A 22,792-nucleotide genomic window follows, 5' to 3' on the forward strand; every position below is an offset into this window, starting at 1 on the left:
GCCCTGCGTCCTGATTGGCTAAACCATAAAGTTGGTTGGAGAAATCACTCTCAATGGAAGAGGTTCCAGATGGATGTGAGTGAAGCTAGGCGGAGCGAAATTCATCTGGCTAGGGCCAGGTTATATTGGCCGCTGGAAACCGAGAAATCCGGCCGCCATCTTGAACCGGTCGTATTCCTAGTTTCGTTGCGTGGCAGCAGATAAGATGCCAGAGCATTGTGGAGCATTTTCCTGTTCTAATCGTCGGACCATCGAAAATAGGGCTTTTCACAAGTAAGTCTTAACATTACCGTACTATTGGTTGTATTTTGTGAATAGAATATTACCAGATAATCAAGAAGGAGCAAGGATATTTGCTATTACTGTACTGAAATCGTTGTGAAATGCTGTTTACTGCATCAGCCGGTGTTCACCCGGCATGGAGAGGTGGGGTAACTGTTAAAGTAGTAATTACAAGAGCTTCTAGGTTATCAGATTAGCATTCAACTGCCCTGTTGTATAGGTTATTTGTGTTTGCGCATGTAACAGGAGACCAGTTACACGCACATGATATCAGGAAGCAATGTAAATACAAGCATTACAGCGATGCGCAAATTGAGTTACCCCTCCAACTTCTAGTTTTATTGATAACCTATATCTTATCACATGCGATTTGGCTATTGATATTACAGAAGTCCTGTGGTAAAATTACATTATTAACTTACTCCATCTACCCTTGTAAAGTTAATCCGAATAGGGCTTTAGTCTCGACATTTTCCCCTCCCACATCCACATACAATAAAAAAGGTATAGGCTTAATGTTGTCCGAATTTAATTTTTTAGATATTACTGATGCAAACACGTTGAAAAGCTTCTTCTCAATTTTTATTACAGGTGGCTGCGTTCGGTGGATTCGGTGGCTGCGTTATGTGTGTGAAATTGTTTCTGTGTGTGTGTGTGTGTGTGTGCGTCTGTTCGTGTTTGTTTGTGTGTCTGTTCGTGTGTATGTGCGTGTCACAAATCATAAATTGTTTCTTCAACTTATTAAAATATCTTACTTTACTGCAACTATCTGTTTCTGCTTCTTTATTATGTTTATAGTGTGTGATTTATAAAATACATTATATCCTTCATCACACATATTGTGTCTGGTCACTTTATATCTTATATCAGAATATTATATTACTGTTAAGCCTACTATGGATATTAAAATACGCCGAACCATGTGTCCTGTATCATAGCTACATGAATGACCTTTGCAGCAAAAAAAAACGCGTGAAAATCAGTTCAGTATTCAGTGAGATATGATTAATTTAATGCGCTGACAGCTCATTTCACCTGCCATTCAGATTACACTGAGCGGAGCGGATGACCGGTTTAAGATGGCGGCTCCAATTCTCGTCCGTGCCAATAGGCAGTAGCGGTCGATAGGGCGTCTACCTATATGATGTCTATGGCAACACCAGCGTGGGATTTGACGTTTACGGTCTCTGCTGAGAAATGGAGATGAAGATCACTGGATAAAGGGCTGAATTTGGATTTGTTTCTTGCTAACAACGTATGGATTATAAAGATTTGGATTACATCAAGCTAATAAAATTGATGTCTTTTTTGAATTTATGTTGTGTTAAATAAACCAAGTAAGCTATTACAAAATGGTTAAACGATTAAAGAAGGTATTTTTAAGGTTTAAAGTGTATTCTTGTTTATATAGGCTTATAGGCTAATCCTCCGAAACGAGTTTGCAGCAGAAGTCACGAACAGAGCGAAATGTTATTATTTATGAGTAACGTTAAACTGTATTAATAAATGCGACTGAACATTTAATTGATAAGACAATTGAATACAATAGAGTCAAAACATTAATGCCACAATTTTAATATGCATACGTTAAATAGCAATACGTACAAATTTGTACGTCGGTAAAGTTGTTCATACGTAAATAAATAACGTTTTTGTGCTGTCAATGCGTAAATGTTATACGTTTTAGTGCTGTAAATACATCAGTATTATATGTTTCTGTGTGTATAAAACATAAATAAATGTACGTATGGTAGAACTACACTTTTTCTCATGAGATCACGTTGACTAGTAATGTGGCCCATATATTACAAGTGTGTTCTTGAAACACATCTTCAGATGCACCTGAACACATCATCAGTGATGTAACCTGGGGTCCTCGGGTGTTTCGGGTCTTTCAACATCAGACACCCTCGCCCAGGCGACCCAGCCACGGCTGATCAGACCGCGACTTGTGTTCAGGTAGCACTCGCTTGCCCCCATGATGCTCCTCTACGGATCCAGAGCCATCTCGAGGCTCTCTCGGCTGCGTCGGTGGTGTTCTTGATGGCCCTGCTCCTTGTTGTTCCTGCAATGCCCAGCGCAGTAAAGGCTTTGTGGAGGGAGCGCCCCACAAAGCCTCTGCAGCCAACCTCGATAGGCATGCATTTCGCCTTCCAGCCCTGTGCTCGGCAGTCTGTGACCAGATGTTCATATTTGGTCATCTTTCTTTCATGGGCTTCTCCCAAGCGGTCCTCCCATGGCACGGTCAGCTCCATGATGATTATGTTCTTGGTGCTCTCTGAGACTAGAGTGATATCTGGCCTCATAGTTGTGCTGACGATGTGCTGGGGGAATTTCAGCTGCTTCTCCAAATCCACCGAGAGTTTCCAGTCCTTGGCTGATGCCAGAATTCCTGCTGGTGCCTTCCTCCCTGCTTGTGGCTGTTCTCCTGCCCTAACAAATACGATTGAGCGAGTGGTGTTGCTGCCTCGGCCGCCTTTGCTGATCTCTTTGCTGATGGTGTCTGCAATAGCTTTCAGCACCTGGTTGTGACGCCAAGTGTAACGACCCTGGCCGAGCGCTGTTGGGCAGGAGCTCAAAATGTGCTCCAGCGTTCCACGAGCTGGGCACAATTGGCAAGTTGGTGTGTCTGCTTTCCCCCACGTACAAAGGTTTGCTGGGCTAGGCAGGACATCGTACACTGCCCGAATCAGGAAGGTTATGCGGTGCGGCTCGCTTTGCCAGAGCTCCGTCCAGGTGACCTTGCGGTCCATGACCTGCTCCCACCTGGTCCAGGCCCCCTGTTGCCCCATTCCAGCAGCTCTGCTCGTCCTTCCTTCCTCCACAGTAGCTCTGACCTCTTCATAAATTCGGCTGCGTTTCTCCTTCCCCTTCAACTCTTTATGTCGAGGAGGTGTTGGGAACATCCCCAAGCCTGCTCTGCCTCGGGCCACCACTCCCACAAGCTCTTTGTGCCGCAGTCGAGCCTGTGCATCCAGCACAGCGGCTTGGGCGCTCCACTTCCTCCCTGTCTTCACCAGCACTCCTGCCTGGGCCACCTTTGGGTCGTTGGAGTCTCTATACATCAGAAACTCACGTGCCCGAGTCACTTTAAACTCCTCTTCCAGGGATTTCAGGGGCAACCGGAGCATTGTGGTGTTTCCATAGAGGGCGATGTTGCTGAGACTCCTGGGCAACCCTAACCATCTCCTGAGACAGATGCTGACCTTTCTTTCCAAGGTCTCCACCGTGGAAATGGGAACCTCATACACAAGTAGCGGCCAGAGTATTCTTGGCAGTATACCATGTTGGTAAATCCACGCTTTAAACTTGCCGGGGAGGCCAGAACGGTCTGTTGCTCTTAACCAGCTGTCCAGCTCCTGACCGGTCAACTGGACTGATGCGAAGTCTCTGAGGCTACTGTCAAAAACCTTGCCCAAGCTTTTCACCGGCTATTCTGACAGTGATGGTATCTCTGCTCCTTTGATGCTGAAATGGAACCTGTCCGTGACCTTGCCCTTCTTCAGCACTAGCGAACGGGACTTGGCTGGTTTGAACTCCATTCGAGCCCACCGGATGAGCTTTTCCAGCCCTTGGAGTATCCACCTGCCTCCTGGCACTGACTCTGTGGTGACTGTCAGGTCATCCATAAATGCTCTGATTGGCGGTTGGCGGACCCCTCCTCTGCTTTGGGGCCCCCGACACTCAGGCTCTGCCGATTTGACAATCATGTTCATAGCCACCGCGAATAGGATCACAGAGATGGTGCAGCCTGTGATTATTCCCACCTCCAGTTTGTGCCAATCTGATGTCACACCTCCTGCGGAGACTCTCATCCTGAAATGGTTGTAATAATCCAAGATCAGATCTGCAATATGCTGTGGCACATGGTGCTTGGTCATGGTGGTCTGGACCAGCTTGTGGGGGATAGAGCCATATGCATTGGCTAGGTCTAACCACAGTACCGTGAGGTCTCCCTTGTGTTCACGAGCTTCCCGGATGAGCTGAGTCACCACTCCCGTGTGTTCTAAGCACCCTGGGACTCCAGCAATTCCTCCCTTTTGCACAGATGTGTCTATGTAGTTGTTAGTTAAGAGGAAGTTGGTCAGACGCCTTGCTACTACACTGAAGAAGATCTTGCCTTCCACGCTCAGCAATGATATTATTCTGAACTGATTGATCTTCTTGGAATCTTTCTCCTTGGGGATCCAGACTCCCTCAGCAAATCTCCACTGTTGTGCCACCTTTCCTCTTCTCCAAATGACTCGAATGATCTTCCAGAGTCGCCTGAGTAGCAATGGGCAGTTCTTGTAGACCTTGTATGGGATTCCACTTGGTCCAGGGGCAGAGCTAGATCGTGCCTTACGCACAACCTCCTGGACTTCTTTCATCAGTGGCTCCCTGCTGTCAAACTCCTTGGTGGGGGGAGGTGGATCTACAAGGATGTTGCAGTGGCCCAACTCTTCCTCCCGGAGAGGGTCACTGTAAGTGCTGTGCAGATGCTGGTCAATTTCCTCTTTTGAACAGAGCAACTTGCCGTCGCGCTTCTGTCCCAGGAGCTGTTTAGTGAAGCCGAAGGGGTTGGCAATAAACGAAGCTCTCTTTCTGGATCTCTCCTTTCGACGCCTTCTGTGCCATTCTGCTCTGCGCAAGGTCATCAGCCTTTTCCTCAAGACAGCTCTCAACTCCTCCAGGGGGGGGGCGTTGCTCCTCACTGGCTTCCTTGTACCGCTTCTTGAGGGACTTCAACTCCTGCCGGATTTTGTGGATCTTCGCTGCTCTGTGGTTCATGGAATAGGTGGTTGGAGTTGATCGCTTTTCCTCGGCACCGAACCTCTCCTGTGCTAGGCTGGAGATGATGGTCGTCATTGCCTGCAGCCTTCGATCCACATCCCCCTTCTCTGTTGCTTCAAGCACCTTGTCAACGTCCTCATCAAACTGCCTCCAGACTGCCGTCTTACAGGCCTGTGGCCACTTGATTCGCACCTTTGCCTGGGGCAGAAGACTTGGGGGGACGGTTAGTGGCACACGGAGGCTCTGAGCGCTATGGGGTGCTTCCTGGCTCGGCTCCTCCTGCGTCTCATCAGATGTAGCATCTGTGCGCTGTGACACATGTTCGTTCTCCAAACACTTCATCCTGGCTTGGTGGATCTTTAGGCCATGGCTGTTTTTGCAGGTTTTTCCGCACCTGCATACTGCGGTCGTTGTCGTTTCTCCATTGCCATTAGTCGGTAACCTTGGGTCTGTCAGATTGGGGTTCTCATTCTCCCCCCCTCTCGGGCTCCCCTGGGGGTATACTTCCATGAGTCGATCTGTAGCTTCAAAAAGGGTTCCTCCTCTCGGAGAATGTGGTTTGGGCTGCCAACCCTTCCCACCCCTAGTGCTGTCTTCCCAAGCTGCCAACTGTCTCTCCAGTAGTCACCAGCCTCTTCCTGGTTGCCATCCAGTCTATTCCTGGGAGTCACTGGCCTTGCCAGAACAGGTAGTTCTTGAAACACATCTTCAGATGCACCTGAACACATCATCAGTGATGTAGCCTGGGGTCCTCGGGTGTTTCGGGTCTTTCAACATCAGACACCCTCGCCCAGGCGACCCAGCCACGGCTGATCAGACCGCGACTTGTGTTCAGGTAGCACTCACTTGCCCCCATGATGCTCCTCTACGGATCCAGAGCCATCTCGAGGCTCTCTCGGCTGCGTCGGTGGTGTTCTTGATGGCCCTGCTCCTTGTTGTTCCTGCAATGCCCAGCGCAGTAAAGGCTTTGTGGAGGGAGCGCCCCACAAAGCCTCTGCAGCCAACCTCGATAGGCATGCATTTCGCCTTCCAGCCCTGTGCTCGGCAGTCTGTGACCAGATGTTCATATTTGGTCATCTTTCTTTCATGGGCTTCTCCCAAGCGGTCCTCCCATGGCACGGTCAGCTCCATGATGATTATGTTCTTGGTGCTCTCTGAGACTAGAGTGATATCTGGCCTCATAGTTGTGCTGACGATGTGCTGGGGGAATTTCAGCTGCTTCTCCAAATCCACCGAGAGTTTCCAGTCCTTGGCTGATGCCAGAATTCCTGCTGGTGCCTTCCTCCCTGCTTGTGGCTGTTCTCCTGCCCTAACAAATACGATTGAGCGAGTGGTGTTGCTGCCTCGGCCGCCTTTGCTGATCTCTTTGCTGATGGTGTCTGCAATAGCTTTCAGCACCTGGTTGTGACGCCAAGTGTAACGACCCTGGCCGAGCGCTGTTGGGCAGGAGCTCAAAATGTGCTCCAGCGTTCCACGAGCTGGGCACAATTGGCAAGTTGGTGTGTCTGCTTTCCCCCACGTACAAAGGTTTGCTGGGCTAGGCAGGACATCGTACACTGCCCGAATCAGGAAGGTTATGCGGTGCGGCTCGCTTTGCCAGAGCTCCGTCCAGGTGACCTTGCGGTCCATGGCCTGCTCCCACCTGGTCCAGGCCCCCTGTTGCCCCATTCCAGCAGCTCTGCTCGTCCTTCCTTCCTCCACAGTAGCTCTGACCTCTTCATAAATTCGGCTGCGTTTCTCCTTCCCCTTCAACTCTTTATGTCGAGGAGGTGTTGGGAACATCCCCAAGCCTGCTCTGCCTCGGGCCACCACTCCCACAAGCTCTTTGTGCCGCAGTCGAGCCTGTGCATCCAGCACAGCGGCTTGGGCGCTCCACTTCCTCCCTGTCTTCACCAGCACTCCTGCCTGGGCCACCTTTGGGTCGTTGGAGTCTCTATACATCAGAAACTCACGTGCCCGAGAAACATGCTAACTCCTCATTAATTACTCAAGCGTCAACTTGTCATCACGCAGGAACTACTAGTGATTCACTAGTAGTATAATAGTGAAGTGTTTAAAAACTATAAGTTTTATTAAGTGTTTTTCACTTTAAAATAATGGGCTACATCACTAGTAGTTCTTGCGGGATGACGGTAACGCTTGAGTAATTAGTGAGGAGTTAGCATGTTTTTCACTTTAAAATAATGGACCACATCACTAGTAGATCCTGCGGGATGACATGGTAACGCTTGAGTAATTAGTAAGGAGTTAGCATGTTTTACACTTTAAAATAATGGGCCACATCACTAGTAGTTCCTGTGGGATGACAAGGTAACGCTTGAGTAATTAGTGAGGAGTTAGCATGTTTTACACTTTAAAATAATGGGCCACATCACTAGTTCCTGCGGGATGACAAGGTAACACTTGAGTAATTAGTGAGGAGTTAGCATGTTTTACACTTTAAAATAATGGACCACATCACTAGTAGTTCCTGCGGGATGAAAGGTAACGCTTGAGTAATTAGTGAGGAGTTAACATGTTTTACACTTTAAAATAATGGGCCACATCACTAGTAGTTCCTGTGGGATGACAAGGTAACGCTTGAGTAATTAGTGAGGAGTTAGCATGTTTTACACTTTAAAATAATGGGCCACATCACTAGTAGTTCCTGCGGGATGACAAGGTAACGCTTGAGTAATTAGTGAGGAGTTAGCATGTTTTACACTTTAAAATAATGGACCACATCACTAGTAGTTCCTGCGGGATGAAAGGTAACGCTTGAGTAATTAGTGAGGAGTTAACATGTTTTACACTTTAAAATAATGGGCCACATCACTAGTAGTTCCTGTGGGATGACAAGGTAACGCTTGAGTAATTAGTGAGGAGTTAGCATGTTTTACACTTTAAAATAATGGGCCACATCACTAGTAGTTCCTGCGGGATGACAAGGTAACGCTTGAGTAATTAGTGAGGAGTTAACATGTTTTACACTTTAAAATAATGGACCACATCACTAGTAGTTCCTGCGGGATGACAAGGTAACGCTTGAGTAATTAGTGAGGAGTTAACATTTTACACTTTAAAATAATGGGCCACATCACTAGTAGTTCCTGCGGGATGACAAGGTAACACTTGAGTAATTAGTGAGGAGTTAGCATGTTTTTCACAAGTAATACAAGTTATTTATTTTTATATTTGACACATACTGTTGTAAGGACTGGGCCAGGGTGAATCTGAATAACTAAATACCATCGTGCTAAAATCCCAAAGCCTTTAGCCCCAAAAGGCCTGGAACTTGAAAAAACACACACAAACACACACACCACACACACACACACACACACCTCCCCCACAGCTGACACCCACACTCAGGACAGAGCGTGGTTTCCTGTAACGAGACACTTGTATGACTGACTTGGAATTTGATGTTCAAAGAGAAAGAAACTTCTTTTCTTTAAAAGACATTTAACCCGATATATTCTATGTGTTTTTATGTGTGTCCATTTGCCCATGTCACATTGTAATGACTATAATTTGTCCGTAACTTAAAAGTGAATTATAAATACCCTAGGTGTATTTTTAATGTAAATGTTTACCTATAACAGTCGTGTTTGATATCGTAAAAATGCCCTTGACTTGACTCAGCCAGATATATGTATGAACACACCGTAAAAGGTATGATTATGTGCATAACACATCTCTGCAGTAGAAATGACCCTTCCTAACACAGGTCATAATTTAATTAGACAAGCAGTCTGACAAGACAAAGAGAAATAAAACCCAAAGTCCCGCCTGTAAACTTCCAACCCTCTAATTGGCCAAGCCAACAGGAAGAGGCTGGATTTCTCATAGTGTGATAAATGACGCTTCTCCCCTGCGCTCGCTCTCTTCCTCCCGTGTCATGATGTAACGTCTCGCCTCCGGGCGAGCTCTTCGCCTTTCTTTTATTTGTTTCTAGTTTAGTTGTGTTTTTCATTTGTAGATAAGTCTCTGTGTTTAATTCCAATCGACGATTGAAAAGGAAACCCCGTGACCGTGACATATCTCTTCAGCAAATCCATCTACCAGGGACCTTTAAACGAGCGCGCGCTCTCTTTGAAGGAGAAACACGCGCACGTGACCACGTGACGCGCCGGACCGAGAGACACACACGCTTCTTCAAAAGCCATGGAAAGATGCAACGTTAACTCCGCGTGATTTCCCCGTAGAGATGTTTATTCCCTTTTTGTTAGTCAAAGTTTTGTTTTCCGTAGCCGACTCAGTTCACTTCCACGAAGTGAAACGAACTTAGCCGAACTATTTCCCTTTGGAAATGTTACAACAAAGACTGTAAACCTCCGTTCAACACGCGCGCCACGCAGCCCACGTGACGCTTCCTCACACCCAAAGGACTCAGCTCACGCGGCCAGACAGGGCCGTACAGGAATGTTTCGGCACAGAGAGAAACCATAACATACGTTGATTGCAAGTATAAATCTCTTTATAGAGCTTCTAAGAAGTTTTAAGATGATGTTCCGTGTTGTAATCGGAGAGGTGAATGTCTTCCTGCCAATGAAATTCTCCCAATTTCTCTGTTCTCTCTCTCCCCATCCCCTTTCCTCTCTCTCTTACTCGCTCACGCGTGTACGTTATCCATTGTCCAAACTTTATGCATTTCTCGTTCATTGATGTCTTATTGTATTGTTCATTGTTGTCTATGTGTTTGTAAATACATATATCCCATGTAACCGTAGTAAATACATAAGTAGTCATGCCTTTATTAAATCCATTATATTCATTTTGATTGATGTTACTGTGTCTGCTCATACTCCAGGTCTCTGAAATGAATAGATCAAGCTACGGCTTAATAAATTAAAAATACTTTTAAAGAGTATGTGTTTATAGGGCAGAAAACCCAGTTCTTCTGGCCAGAGAATTGCGTTTCCTGAAATCCTATGAAGTAAGATGATATGTGGGATTCCCCCAATATTAATCTGACAATTGAGCTAATTAAATTTTACCTGTCTGTAAAACGTGATCTATGCAATCAACTTGTAGTTAAAATGCAAGGATACACGTATGCATGCAGGTAAAGTGATAGATCCTCCCTTAGAGGGAGAGTAAATTCAATGTAAGATTGATCTAATCCAAACATGTATGAATAATTATTAATTACCAATTATTAATTAATTGATGCAAATTCCCCACGGATTAGATCCGCCCTGAATCCTTACAAATGGTGGAGAAAATGCTAGGCACATTTTAAACTTGTTTTATGAGCAAAATCAGTTTTCAATCTATGTCTATATTGTGATTTAATATTGTACGTGCGCCTCGAGTGAGCGAACGCAATGCGAACTCACCGCTGCAAAATAATGTCTGACATTCCGTTTGCCATTGTTAATAACTAAAAGTAAACTGCAGTTCATAGTATTAAATTTGTCCCACAAAAGACGAAGAAACCTCTTTTGAACGACGACATTTTTAATGTTAAACTCCCCTGTCCGAACGATGTTCTTCTGTCAGGGTGAAGACAAGATTTAGTGAATCGATGCTCTTTCACTATTCTTAAAAAGGCCTTATTTTATAATCGTTAGATTAACGATAAAAACTCCTGGTTAAAACATTGACTTAGCTACTCAATTGTAAAAAACCGAAAAGCATATTATCACAAGTGCTATTTGATATATGCTTGGAGTCAAAAACAGATGAATAATTCCTGTTTTCTCTCGCACAACGCAGCGACGAATCCTGCTAGATGTGCTTGTAAAACATAGCATCGAAAAAAAATCCAAAACCTAAAAAAACATTGTAAATCATAAAATGCTATTTGATAAATGTATTTGTATCCGAACGACAGACGTGTAATTCCTGTTGTCCCTATGTGTGTGTGTAGGAAAAATCCTGCCACGCCGTTTTGTGAAATATAGAACCGGAAAGAAATCCGTCGATATTTAAATTCCGCACTATTTCGGATTGATGCAGCAATTGAGGCGTGTAATTCTTTGCACGTCCTCTGAGACAGTCACTTGTGAAAGCAGGCGGGTTGCAATGCTACTGCCAAACGCTAGGGCGCGCCCTTGAGTTTCCCAGTATCAGACGGCCTCCACGTCCTGACTTTACCCTCCATGAGCGCAATAGCGCCATCGTGTGGACACTAGCGGTAAAGCGTCTTTTCTTCAATTTTCTCTTCCCACAACTTCAAAGTTTACCAGTGAGATTTTGAACTCGTGTTTCTAACTTTCAATGCATGGCAATTTACAGCCTCGTTTACTAACATGATTTTCCCTGCCTTGACTGTGTGCACTTGTTTTGAATTTTGGTTCAAACCACATTTGAACTTAAAAAAAATTTCAAAATTATGTCTTAGCAGTTTCTGATGACCGCTCTGTTTTGAAATGGCTTTCTCCCAGTTGATCTTATGTTGGTTACTACCACTGACACCTCACTGTGGTCGTGATCATCAAATATAAGGCCAACCCTTAATTTCCTACACTTATTCAAATTTGGTTTGAAACAAACCGATTTCAAGGTTAATTTGAATTAAGTCTCATTGCCCGTTGGGAATTGTTTTATGGCTTTTTCTATATTTCCCTTTTCAAATTATTTTTAATAATTTTGATTTTATTACAACTGTCTCCTTGCTGTTCTAGAAGTTACTTAACATCTATGAATACGCTTGATTTGAATCGTATTTAAACCAGTTTGAATGCAATTTAAATCAAGTTCTCTGTCAGCCAGCTTGACCACTAAGAGGAAGTGGCCCAAAACCCTTTGTGGCCCAAACGCGCCACTACAGCCTGCTTCCTCCTGTGCTCTTCCTGCGGCTCTAAAACTCTCCTCCGAAGGGAGACTAGGTTATTCTGATAATTAACATTGTCATAATTCCCTTTGTTTTTACCATAATTTTAGTAAAATTTTTAGTAAAATTTTTCTAAAAAAAAAAAAAAGACACTCAATTTGATTTAGATAAAAGAGCTTTAATTCACGTTGAGGTTCAATTGTTCTTCATCCTGTTTTGTGTTTGTAGGTAGAAATCTCTCTCGGGCTGTGGCAATTTGACAGTCAGCTCTGCTCGAGGTCCGGCGGGTGGTTCGTCTGATCTGCGTCACCAGCACTGACTGAGCACGGGTCTCGGACTTTCCTGTATCTTTCCCTTCGTGCGGCCCGCAACACGACATTACCAATTCGGCACCGCCGGTTGTGTTCCAGGTCAAGTTGCTTGAAAGGGCGCACCTAGGTACAGATGCACCGAAAGGCCCGGGACACTGCTGCCAAGTGTTTGGGGCGACAGAAGGACCAACCACGATGCTGACTTCGAGCGGAATGACCTCATTTCACCCCAGGCAAACTAGAAAAAGGTATTAAACCCATCCACTTAGTATTGGCCACAGAATCTATGAATTCCCCCGGTCATTGAAGCGTGTGGCTCCCTTCTCCTCTCCGAGCCACAAACCGCAGGCTTAGGCCTCCTCTTCCCTTGTAACACTTCCTGTGTACTATTGACGCCATTTCATTACAGAACTTTCCATCTTTAATGGTTGCATGTTACTTCAAACTTTGTTATCTTGCCACTGCTCTTTTCTGTTGTGCTCTGTTCCTTTCAGTTCACCTAGAAGACAGAGCCTATCTGAGACAACAAGGAACGCTGAATAATAGTTTGACAAACCAAGCCGTTAGCATCAACAGGTGACCACTAAGCTACCGCCCTGTTAAATTTTATTCAGGCCCATACTGAACTACCTAAATTGTCCCACCGAATGATTTAACTGTCTGCATCAGTTAACCAAAATTTTCATACACGGCATAACCCGTGTTATAGCTCGTTAAACGTAGAACGAAATTGCACTGGTCTCTCTCTGCGTGTGTTGTGTTCCTCTCGCCCACAGTGAAGCCAGTTTGTTCCGGTCCTACAGTCCCACAACCCGCTGGGACAACCTCGACACATGGCTGACGGCCATGACGGCTAACTTCCTGCCCGAGGACGCTAGTGACTCAGAGCCTCGAGCCAAGAGCTGGACGCAGACGTGGACACGCTAATGTCGCACCAACCCAGCCAAAGCTCCCACGACAAAGACTGGGCCAAACACGTCAAAACCTCGCTTTCCAGCTCACCGCGCAAGCACGCCTCCACAAAGGAGCCGCATCGCCCTGGAGCACAAGGTTGCAACGCCGAGGATGACAACGACCCCGAGCTACAAAAGGAAGTGGAAAGACTTCAAACTGCCCTGGCTAACCTTCATCGACACAGACCGAAGTGAATAGTCAGAGAAAAGAACCAGAGAGGAACTCGACGAGAAACTCCGACAAAGTGAAGCCTCTTGCAAAGAGCAGAGACCGAACTGAAAGAGACTCGAAAGCGCACGGCCTGCGAAAAACTCAAAAGAGGCCCGTGCGACCATCCACAAGCCCGTTCAACAGAGACAAGATCTCGAACACGAACTTGGCACCGATCACACAGAGTTGCCACACTCTTATAGACTGCAGCATGACCTGAAAAGGGGAAACGCACACCACAAGTTTCCCCTGACCGGTCCGCACATTTCAGCCAACGCACAAGAGCTGAAAAGGGGGGTGAAAAAGCCCGCCTTCCACACATCTCTGACAATCTACAGGACATTGATTTTTCACCTGCAGTCTCCAACCGGTGAACACACGTCACAGACACCCAGCAGCACAGACCTAGAAGAACCTGTGCTACCACCACCGCTCCGAACGAGTTTGCTGAGGAACTTACAACGAACCTGTGACTGAGGACACAAGTTTCAAGAAACTTTCCCTCCAAAACCCGTCAGCCACCATAGTTCTTCTGCCCCCACGCAATGCCCACTCAACGATGCGTGAAGGTCCCCTCAGTAAGAATTCCTAAAACCCCAAATTCCTGAACTGCAAAACCAGAAGACACACTGCACGAACACCGTGCAAGACTCAGCTAAAAGGTCCTTGATCAACATCGGACATAAAACTTTTAAAAGTAGATGAAAGTGTGCTCAAAGAGTTGCAAGACTCTGCGTCTGTAAAATTAGAATTTTACTGATTTAAAGGAATCTTAGACGGACATGTAAGCCTCAACGGCCGACAGACTATGCACGACTCTTTTGAAACAAACGGTTTCTAGATGTTGAGTAAATCGGCACCGCTAAACATTAGGTTCCGTGACAGTGAAGAGTTACATAGAACACCAGCTCCAAATAGGGTATACGTTACCTTGACGCCAGAGTGTAGTAAAATCACCTGAGTTCTAAACTACCGTTAACCCACGGGCGTGCACTTGATCATCGCGATCCAACTAAAACAAAACGTGCAATACGTGTTTCGATCGCTGGCTTGTCTAAATGCCGATAAAACAATAGCTGGAATTGACATCTCTACTTCAAGTAAAAGAGCCTTAGATTCTCAACTGGTATCAGTAACTTCAGCATTAAAGCGTAAGTCTGTGTGAAAAAGGTATCATCTCAGCAGCTTGTAATCTGTACCGATATCCATTCCGCTTTGGTTAAAAAGAAATCCAAATCGCGGTATGACTAAAACCTGTTCTTGACAAAGAAACTCAGAACAGTGTTTTCTATGTAGACCCGGGTGATGCTCCCCTTTCTACGATGTAAAGGCCCTCAGAAAAAAAAGAAAAATAAATTTGTTGCTAGAGTGATGTAATTCACCTAAATTTTGGCTGCATCTACAAGCAGAAAGCTACTAAGCGATCAAACCAAGTCACGTGCTGAAAAATCAGCATTTATGCACGAGAAGGGACGTAACTACATGCGCTTAGACAAGCGTTGACTTGCAGCAATTCTATTTCCTTACTTTGTAAACAAATAGAATAAGTCATGTAAAGTAAAGAGCAAAGTTGCATTAGTACAATTAGCAAATGCCAAAACACATCTGCAGTTTACTAAATGGAACATCAAGTTCTTGAAAAACAAAGTATAGGCGCCTCCTGTTAACCCGTTAAAACGTGTGTGATTCATGTAAAATGTACAGACATTCTTCAAGTACTGTTGAATTGTTCTGACATGCTCTGGTTCCCATGACAACAACTTGCCACAGGAAGTGTTAACTCGTAATGTCACTTTTGTAAACAAACCAGCATGGGTGGCTAAGCTAAATCTAGCCTAGCATCCAGCTAGCATAGGCTAAGCGAAATAACTTCCACAGTTAGCAGCTAGCATAATTTACTTGAACCCTTAATCACCGCCTGTGTTCCACAGGGCAAAGTATTCTAAAATACTTTCCTCAACACCAGTTAGGGTTTCTAATTATCCACTTCCCGTGTTTGCAATTCTTATTAGCTAAAGTTCACCTTCACTGGTTTAGGAATACTCCTTGCTAACCGTTGAAGACTAACTTCGCAGATCCCCTGTTGATTAAACTTAAGTTTAACTACATGTAAACTGCGTAACTAACTACAGAAGAATTTGTATAACCATAGGAAGTTTCATCTGCATGTTGACTAAACCTTTGGAGGGACACACACGATGTGGTTTTGAACATGCAACCGCTACAACCCACTATAAAGTGTTGATCAAAGCAAATCCAAAGTTTAGTCACTAATGCCACTTGATTATTCTCGACTTCAGATCATTCCTGTGTTTGATCATTTTAGTACATTTTGCTTTAATTTTTATTTTATTTTCCTCATTAATTATTTCATTCCTTTGACCTTGATAATAATAGCAAGCAGCTATTCCCTGGTCTATTAGGTCATCTATATGATTTAATTTTTTTTTTTGGCCTCTCTTGTCCGAGTGTGGTTCCATCTCCTATAGGGCCCAGAAAGGAAACAGACCCCCTTATTTGTTATTTTGGCTTAATTTCAACCAGTGCACTCGTTTTGTGACCCTTCAACACCACTACTAGAGTCCTGAGGATTGACAATAAGCAGAATTTAAATAAGCACCATCGGAACCACACAAAACTTAGCCTAACAGTCACAGCTAAGATAAGGACACAAGAGACACTTAGCTTTATGCTAAATGCTTAACGAACCTATTAAGCAGTAGTTCTGAACTTTTAGGGCCACGCATTAATCACTCACAACAAGTGTGCCAGAATGCCACAGAGCCCCTGCCTAACCGCTCATCAGTCACGACACCAGCCCAGACGCCAAGACTTCTGTAAAGCCTAATCAAAAAGGGGGTGGCACGAAAACTCTACCTAACCACCACCAGAGACATTGATTTGAGCCTTGAAGGCCTGCTAGACACTAGCTCGAACACCACGCTAATGTCAGCCCAACTCTCTGAAAGACTCAGTGCTACAGCTGAGCATCAAAACGAACTCTCAAGTCCCAAACATGTGAGCTGAACGTGCAATCCTACAGCCAAAACAACATTTGGCTCAAAACAGGTAGCTTCCGTTCACCCAGTGTACCGATCACGTACCCACTTCCGATTGGCCAAGTTCTGTTAAATCGCTTTGAGCCTTTAATAGACCCTAAACAACTGAATGTCTGAGCTCAAGTTCAAAAACCCCTCCCCCTCCAGTCACACAGGTCAAGAGAACCTAACTGGCAGGTCACAGAGGTCACGAGAACTCCCTCAGCCAGCCATAAAGGCACAGCCTCAGCACCAAATGGAGATGTGAACTTGCTACCCTGCACCTTTCAGCTCACCAAAGACTGTGACTAACCAAATGAACTTTGAGACAACCACCTCTCTACCCCTCCAACCACCCACGACCGCCGTCTGCACCCACCGACAACCGGTGCCTTCAGCCAACCTGCGTCGACAAGCACATGCTGCGTGCACTAAACAACATTCAGCGTTCTGCACCTGATGCCATCACCGCGCCACAGCTTGTGATGCCACAGTGCAAAAGGGGGGTAATGCCAATGTATGCCGCTGCACGCCGCAGCACCAGAGACACTTTTTCCTCCCTTTCTCTCTTTCTCTCTCCCTTTCACTTTTACCAGGATGCTGCTGTGCCTCCAGCCAACCAGAGGGCAACCGCACTCGGACATCTCACCAGGTCTGGCACCAGGACTCCTTTTCTGCCGGACCCGCACTCAGAAAGTGAATGTGCCACCTGATCCTTACAACGCCTACAGAACACACTACCCCAGCGTAACAACACAATACAGCTGGGTAGGTGCCGATGGACAAAGGACTCCCGCACTCACGCTGAGACCGTGGTTGAACACATGCTCAAGCAACTTGAGAAAATGACTGTCACGAGCACTCACAACAGAGTGCATCCCTGCAGACCATCGACAAGACACTAAAGGGAACTGTGGTAACTTTAAACACTCACAGCGTTGAACCCCATGCACTCCAACACTCACTCCATGAAACAGCTGTTTACTGTCTTCCAGAATGACTTTGCCCAAACTCAGCTGATAACAGCCCTGATGACAAACCTGCTGCAGGGGGTGAACTCCTCCATCGACAGCCTCGCCAGGGGTAGAATTCCACCGCACCTGATACCCTTAAGCCTCGTGAAAACCGTGCTGGCGTCCGCCATCACCACGCCAACTGACTCTTTACAAATACACCTTTCCTACTCTCTGGGTAGTGCCATCCCTCTCTGCGTCGACTACAAGCAGAGAAGGGGGGGGGGGCTTTCTCTCGAACTTGCCCATCATAGAGTCAAGCCGAATCTACCGGCTCAAGAACATTGTCAAGGTCAGATTTTGAAAAATAACATTCACATCAAGATCCACACGCCGGACGGGGTTGACTGCAACGACAGCAACACAAAGCCGTCCTAAGCTCCGAACCCGTACGTGTGCACATTGACCAAAGAAATTCACTATCTCTGCCCTAACAAGCCTTTCCTCAGAGACAACACTGACGGAATCTGCGGGCTGCAGATCAGCGACACCCGCTGCCCTGCCGAAGCCAAGCTACGCACTCAAGGCATCAAGACCCAAGCAGAGAGTGTAAGTGACAGGCGGCTCGCTAACACTCCTGTGCGCACAGCTGCACTCACTTACGACCAGAATGACACTGACACCTGTGTCACCTCGCTCCACTAGAGCCTGTGAATCCAAGCACCGGAAAGTGCCATCCTTCACCTTGACGACCTGGCATGATACCATCTTCCATGCAAAGAGTACAAATTAAAACTGGAAATCCCATCCTTCTCCAGGTACCACACTTTCACCCTAACTCCAGAACGGGAGTTGTGGTTTGCGAAAGGGGGGGTGATCCCAGCTAATTGACATTGCTCCTATCGACACAGCTCTCCAAGCTGTGTCTCTACTACCCATTCTGACTACCTCACCTGTTGTCCAAGCCTGGACCGCAGACGACACTGCACGGTGTACCTCTATGGTAGTCAGACACACCCTGACACTGGGCTTGACCTTCATCCTATACAGGAGACTCAACGAGATACAAACATTTTCAGCCAAGCTCACGAAAGGTTTCGGACGAAACCCGCAAAAAGGGGGTGCCAAGTCAGAGACCAGGCCAGAGGCAGCTTCGAACCTCATAGAGCTGAATCCTCAGCCCTAATAACCACCTGCTGCATGAGTCATGATTCACCTGCCATCCGTCCATTGTGATGATTGTTGTCCGATTAAGTCCACACAGGGACTTCATCAGACAAAAAGGGGGACTGTAAGGACTGGGCCAGGGTGAATCTGAATAACTAAATACCATCGTGCTAAAATCCCAAAGCCTTTAGCCCCAAAAGGCCTGGAACTTGAAAAAACACACACAAACACACACACCACACACACACACACACACACCTCCCCCACAGCTGACACCCACACTCAGGACAGAGCGTGGTTTCCTGTAACGAGACACTTGTATGACTGACTTGGAATTTGATGTTCAAAGAGAAAGAAACTTCTTTTCTTTAAAAGACATTTAACCCGATATATTCTATGTGTTTTTATGTGTGTCCATTTGCCCATGTCACATTGTAATGACTATAATTTGTCCGTAACTTAAAAGTGAATTATAAATACCCTAGGTGTATTTTTAATGTAAATGTTTACCTATAACAGTCGTGTTTGATATCGTAAAAATGCCCTTGACTTGACTCAGCCAGATATATGTATGAACACACCGTAAAAGGTATGATTATGTGCATAACACATCTCTGCAGTAGAAATGACCCTTCCTAACACAGGTCATAATTTAATTAGACAAGCAGTCTGACAAGACAAAGAGAAATAAAACCCAAAGTCCCGCCTGTAAACTTCCAACCCTCTAATTGGCCAAGCCAACAGGAAGAGGCTGGATTTCTCATAGTGTGATAAATGACGCTTCTCCCCTGCGCTCGCTCTCTTCCTCCCGTGTCATGATGTAACGTCTCGCCTCCGGGCGAGCTCTTCGCCTTTCTTTTATTTGTTTCTAGTTTAGTTGTGTTTTTCATTTGTAGATAAGTCTCTGTGTTTAATTCCAATCGACGATTGAAAAGGAAACCCCGTGACCGTGACATATCTCTTCAGCAAATCCATCTACCAGGGACCTTTAAACGAGCGCGCGCTCTCTTTGAAGGAGAAACACGCGCACGTGACCACGTGACGCGCCGGACCGAGAGACACACACGCTTCTTCAAAAGCCATGGAAAGATGCAACGTTAACTCCGCGTGATTTCCCCGTAGAGATGTTTATTCCCTTTTTGTTAGTCAAAGTTTTGTTTTCCGTAGCCGACTCAGTTCACTTCCACGAAGTGAAACGAACTTAGCCGAACTATTTCCCTTTGGAAATGTTACAACAAAGACTGTAAACCTCCGTTCAACACGCGCGCCACGCAGCCCACGTGACGCTTCCTCACACCCAAAGGACTCAGCTCACGCGGCCAGACAGGGCCGTACAGGAATGTTTCGGCACAGAGAGAAACCATAACATACGTTGATTGCAAGTATAAATCTCTTTATAGAGCTTCTAAGAAGTTTTAAGATGATGTTCCGTGTTGTAATCGGAGAGGTGAATGTCTTCCTGCCAATGAAATTCTCCCAATTTCTCTGTTCTCTCTCTCCCCATCCCCTTTCCTCTCTCTCTTACTCGCTCACGTGTGTACGTTATCCATTGTCCAAACTTTATGCATTTCTCGTTCATTGATGTCTTATTGTATTGTTCATTGTTGTCTATGTGTTTGTAAATACATATATCCCATGTAACCGTAGTAAATACATAAGTAGTCATGCCTTTATTAAATCCATTATATTCATTTTGATTGATGTTACTGTGTCTGCTCATACTCCAGGTCTCTGAAATGAATAGATCAAGCTACGGCTTAATAAATTAAAAATACTTTTAAAGAGTATGTGTTTATAGGGCAGAAAACCCAGTTCTTCTGGCCAGAGAATTGCGTTTCCTGAAATCCTATGAAGTAAGATGATATGTGGGATTCCCCCAATATTAATCTGACAATTGAGCTAATTAAATTTTACCTGTCTGTAAAACGTGATCTATGCAATCAACTTGTAGTTAAAATGCAAGGATACACGTATGCATGCAGGTAAAGTGATAGATCCTCCCTTAGAGGGAGAGTAAATTCAATGTAAGATTGATCTAATCCAAACATGTATGAATAATTATTAATTACCAATTATTAATTAATTGATGCAAATTCCCCACGGATTAGATCCGCCCTGAATCCTTACACTGTACAGGCATACACTTCTGTGAGGCACTACTAGTAATATTCAAACAAACATTGTAATCTGGAAGATGTGGTTTTGCGATTATCGCAACATAAATGCAGGAAATTTCTTCATTAGGGATGCAAATTGTTTTTGACAAGAGAACATCAATGTTTATATCCTAATGAGAAGTCCTCCTCAGGCGGCTACTGTAACATAAAGGTAGGTCGTTGAAGTCTGAGACATATTGAACTGACACTCAAAAGAGCTCATAATAGTGAACTAATCCAATCATGTCAGCATCACTTCCTAATTATAAAATTTTTTAAACATATTATCATTATTAGTATCATTCTGTTTAAGTTTGAATTAAATAGAGAACATACGTCCATCCTTTGGTAAGAGTAGTAGTCACAATCTCAACCTGTAGCTAATGTATTTGGGGGGATATAATATTCATAAACTGGTTTCCACAAAGAACCCATTTGAGGAACATGCTTCTGAAATGTTATGACCATGTTAAGAGTAAAAAAAAAACCCACAATTGTTCACTTTTTAGACATGTTACTTTTGTGATTAGTAATTAATTGGTTATTCTTTCTTAGTTCACAAGTAGTTCTCAATGAGGATATATTTCTTTAGTAATAATCAAATACCTACCAAGGAACTACCTTTGTACTAAATTAGATATTACTTACTGCTTAGTTAATATTGCTTCCATATTAGTTAATAGTATTAAGTTCGGTGTTAATGCAGTACTACCTATTACTTCCTGCATAGCTACTTGTTAACTACGGACCATTATTCTAAAGTGTTACCAAAAATACTACATTCTTAGCATTGATACATACAACCATTCATATTGGCTATATAAAATGCCCATTAAAAAGGTCGATATAACAAAATTAATTAACTACGTGAAGGCACTGAGCTGTATAATGTTTGTTGCATAATCTAGCGTTTTTCTCTGGGTAAAATAATTAAATACTTTGCAAAACAAAATTAAATCTGTACAAAATACAGCAGGACTCGTCAATATGGACCGCCCGGGGGAGCGTGAATACGGCTAGGGACAAATGAACTGTGCAACACAGTCACTGTCCCGATCGGGCCAGTGCTGCATGTTCAAGAAAGTTTATCCTTTGCATGTGGTTTTGAGCCCTGCGAATTTAAATATTCAAGCGCAGGAAGACACGAAAGAGAACTCAAATGAACACTACTGTCAGAAGTTCGCACACATCCATAGCGCGCACCTGGAAAGCAGCATCTCAGACAGCCCGTTCACACAGAAATCATACATCATCAGTGCGTTTCACGTATGCTGTGCAGACAGAGTGAGAATGGCAGGAAAACAGTAACAACCAAACTTTCCTTCTGAACAGACAACAAGTGGCAAGTATCTACATTTCAGGTTTGACAGTACAGGACTATGTACAGCTGACTTTGAAATGAAATTGCATATGAATAGAAAAAAATGCTGAGCTTTGGCGTGAGCACTAATTGTGTTAAAAGTAACCCAGTTAGAATCAATCATGAACATATTGATTTCTCAGCAGTTATGATAGTTAGGGCAGCAGATATTCATGGTGTCATTAATATGTTGGAGAACAACAAAGCCTGCGGTATGGACTGTTTACTGCAGAACATCTAAAATATGCCAGCCATAAGCTCTGCCCTTTGCTTTCCATGTGCTTTAATGGTTGTCTGGTTAATGGTGTCCTGCCAAATGCTATTATGTCTGTAATGTTACTGCATGTGCTTAAAGACAAGGCTGATAAGCTCAACAGTATTGACAATTATCGACCTATTGCTGCCAGTATCTTGTCTAAAGTACAGGACAGAATACTGTTAACAAAGCTAGAAATGTATGTCCTTATTACTGACAATCAGTTTGGGTTCAAAAGAAAGCATGGAACTGACCTGTGTATCTATGCTCTTAAAGAGATTGTGTCCAGGTACACAAGCCTAAATACATCTATAGTCCTGTTTTAGTGATGCGTCAAAGGCATTTGATAGAATTAATCATGAACGATTGTTTGTAAAATTGCTAGATAGAGGTGCCCCTAAATTTTTAGTGAGAACAGGAAATCAACTTTTCCGACCTTGTATTTGTCAGATAGCCCTCTTGCTGTGTTTGAGGAAGTTAAATATTTAGGTGATGTCATATCCAATGACTGGACGGATGACAAAGACCTATACCGTCAGCGCTGTAAAATGTATTCTCAAGCTAACATGCTT

General features: G+C 44.5%; 1 pseudogene; it reads right to left on the reverse strand.

The window, feature by feature from the left end:
• Positions 1-2,109: 2,109 nt before the first annotated feature.
• Positions 2,110-5,677, reverse strand: LOC130099637 (uncharacterized; annotated as a pseudogene).
• Positions 5,678-22,792: the final 17,115 nt, after the last annotated feature.

The sequence above is a fragment of the Rhinichthys klamathensis genome, unplaced genomic scaffold (genome assembly GCF_029890125.1).
Source record: "Rhinichthys klamathensis goyatoka isolate OS25496 unplaced genomic scaffold, OSU_Roscu_1.1 h1tg000232l_1, whole genome shotgun sequence".
Lineage (NCBI taxonomy): Eukaryota > Metazoa > Chordata > Actinopteri > Cypriniformes > Leuciscidae > Rhinichthys > Rhinichthys klamathensis.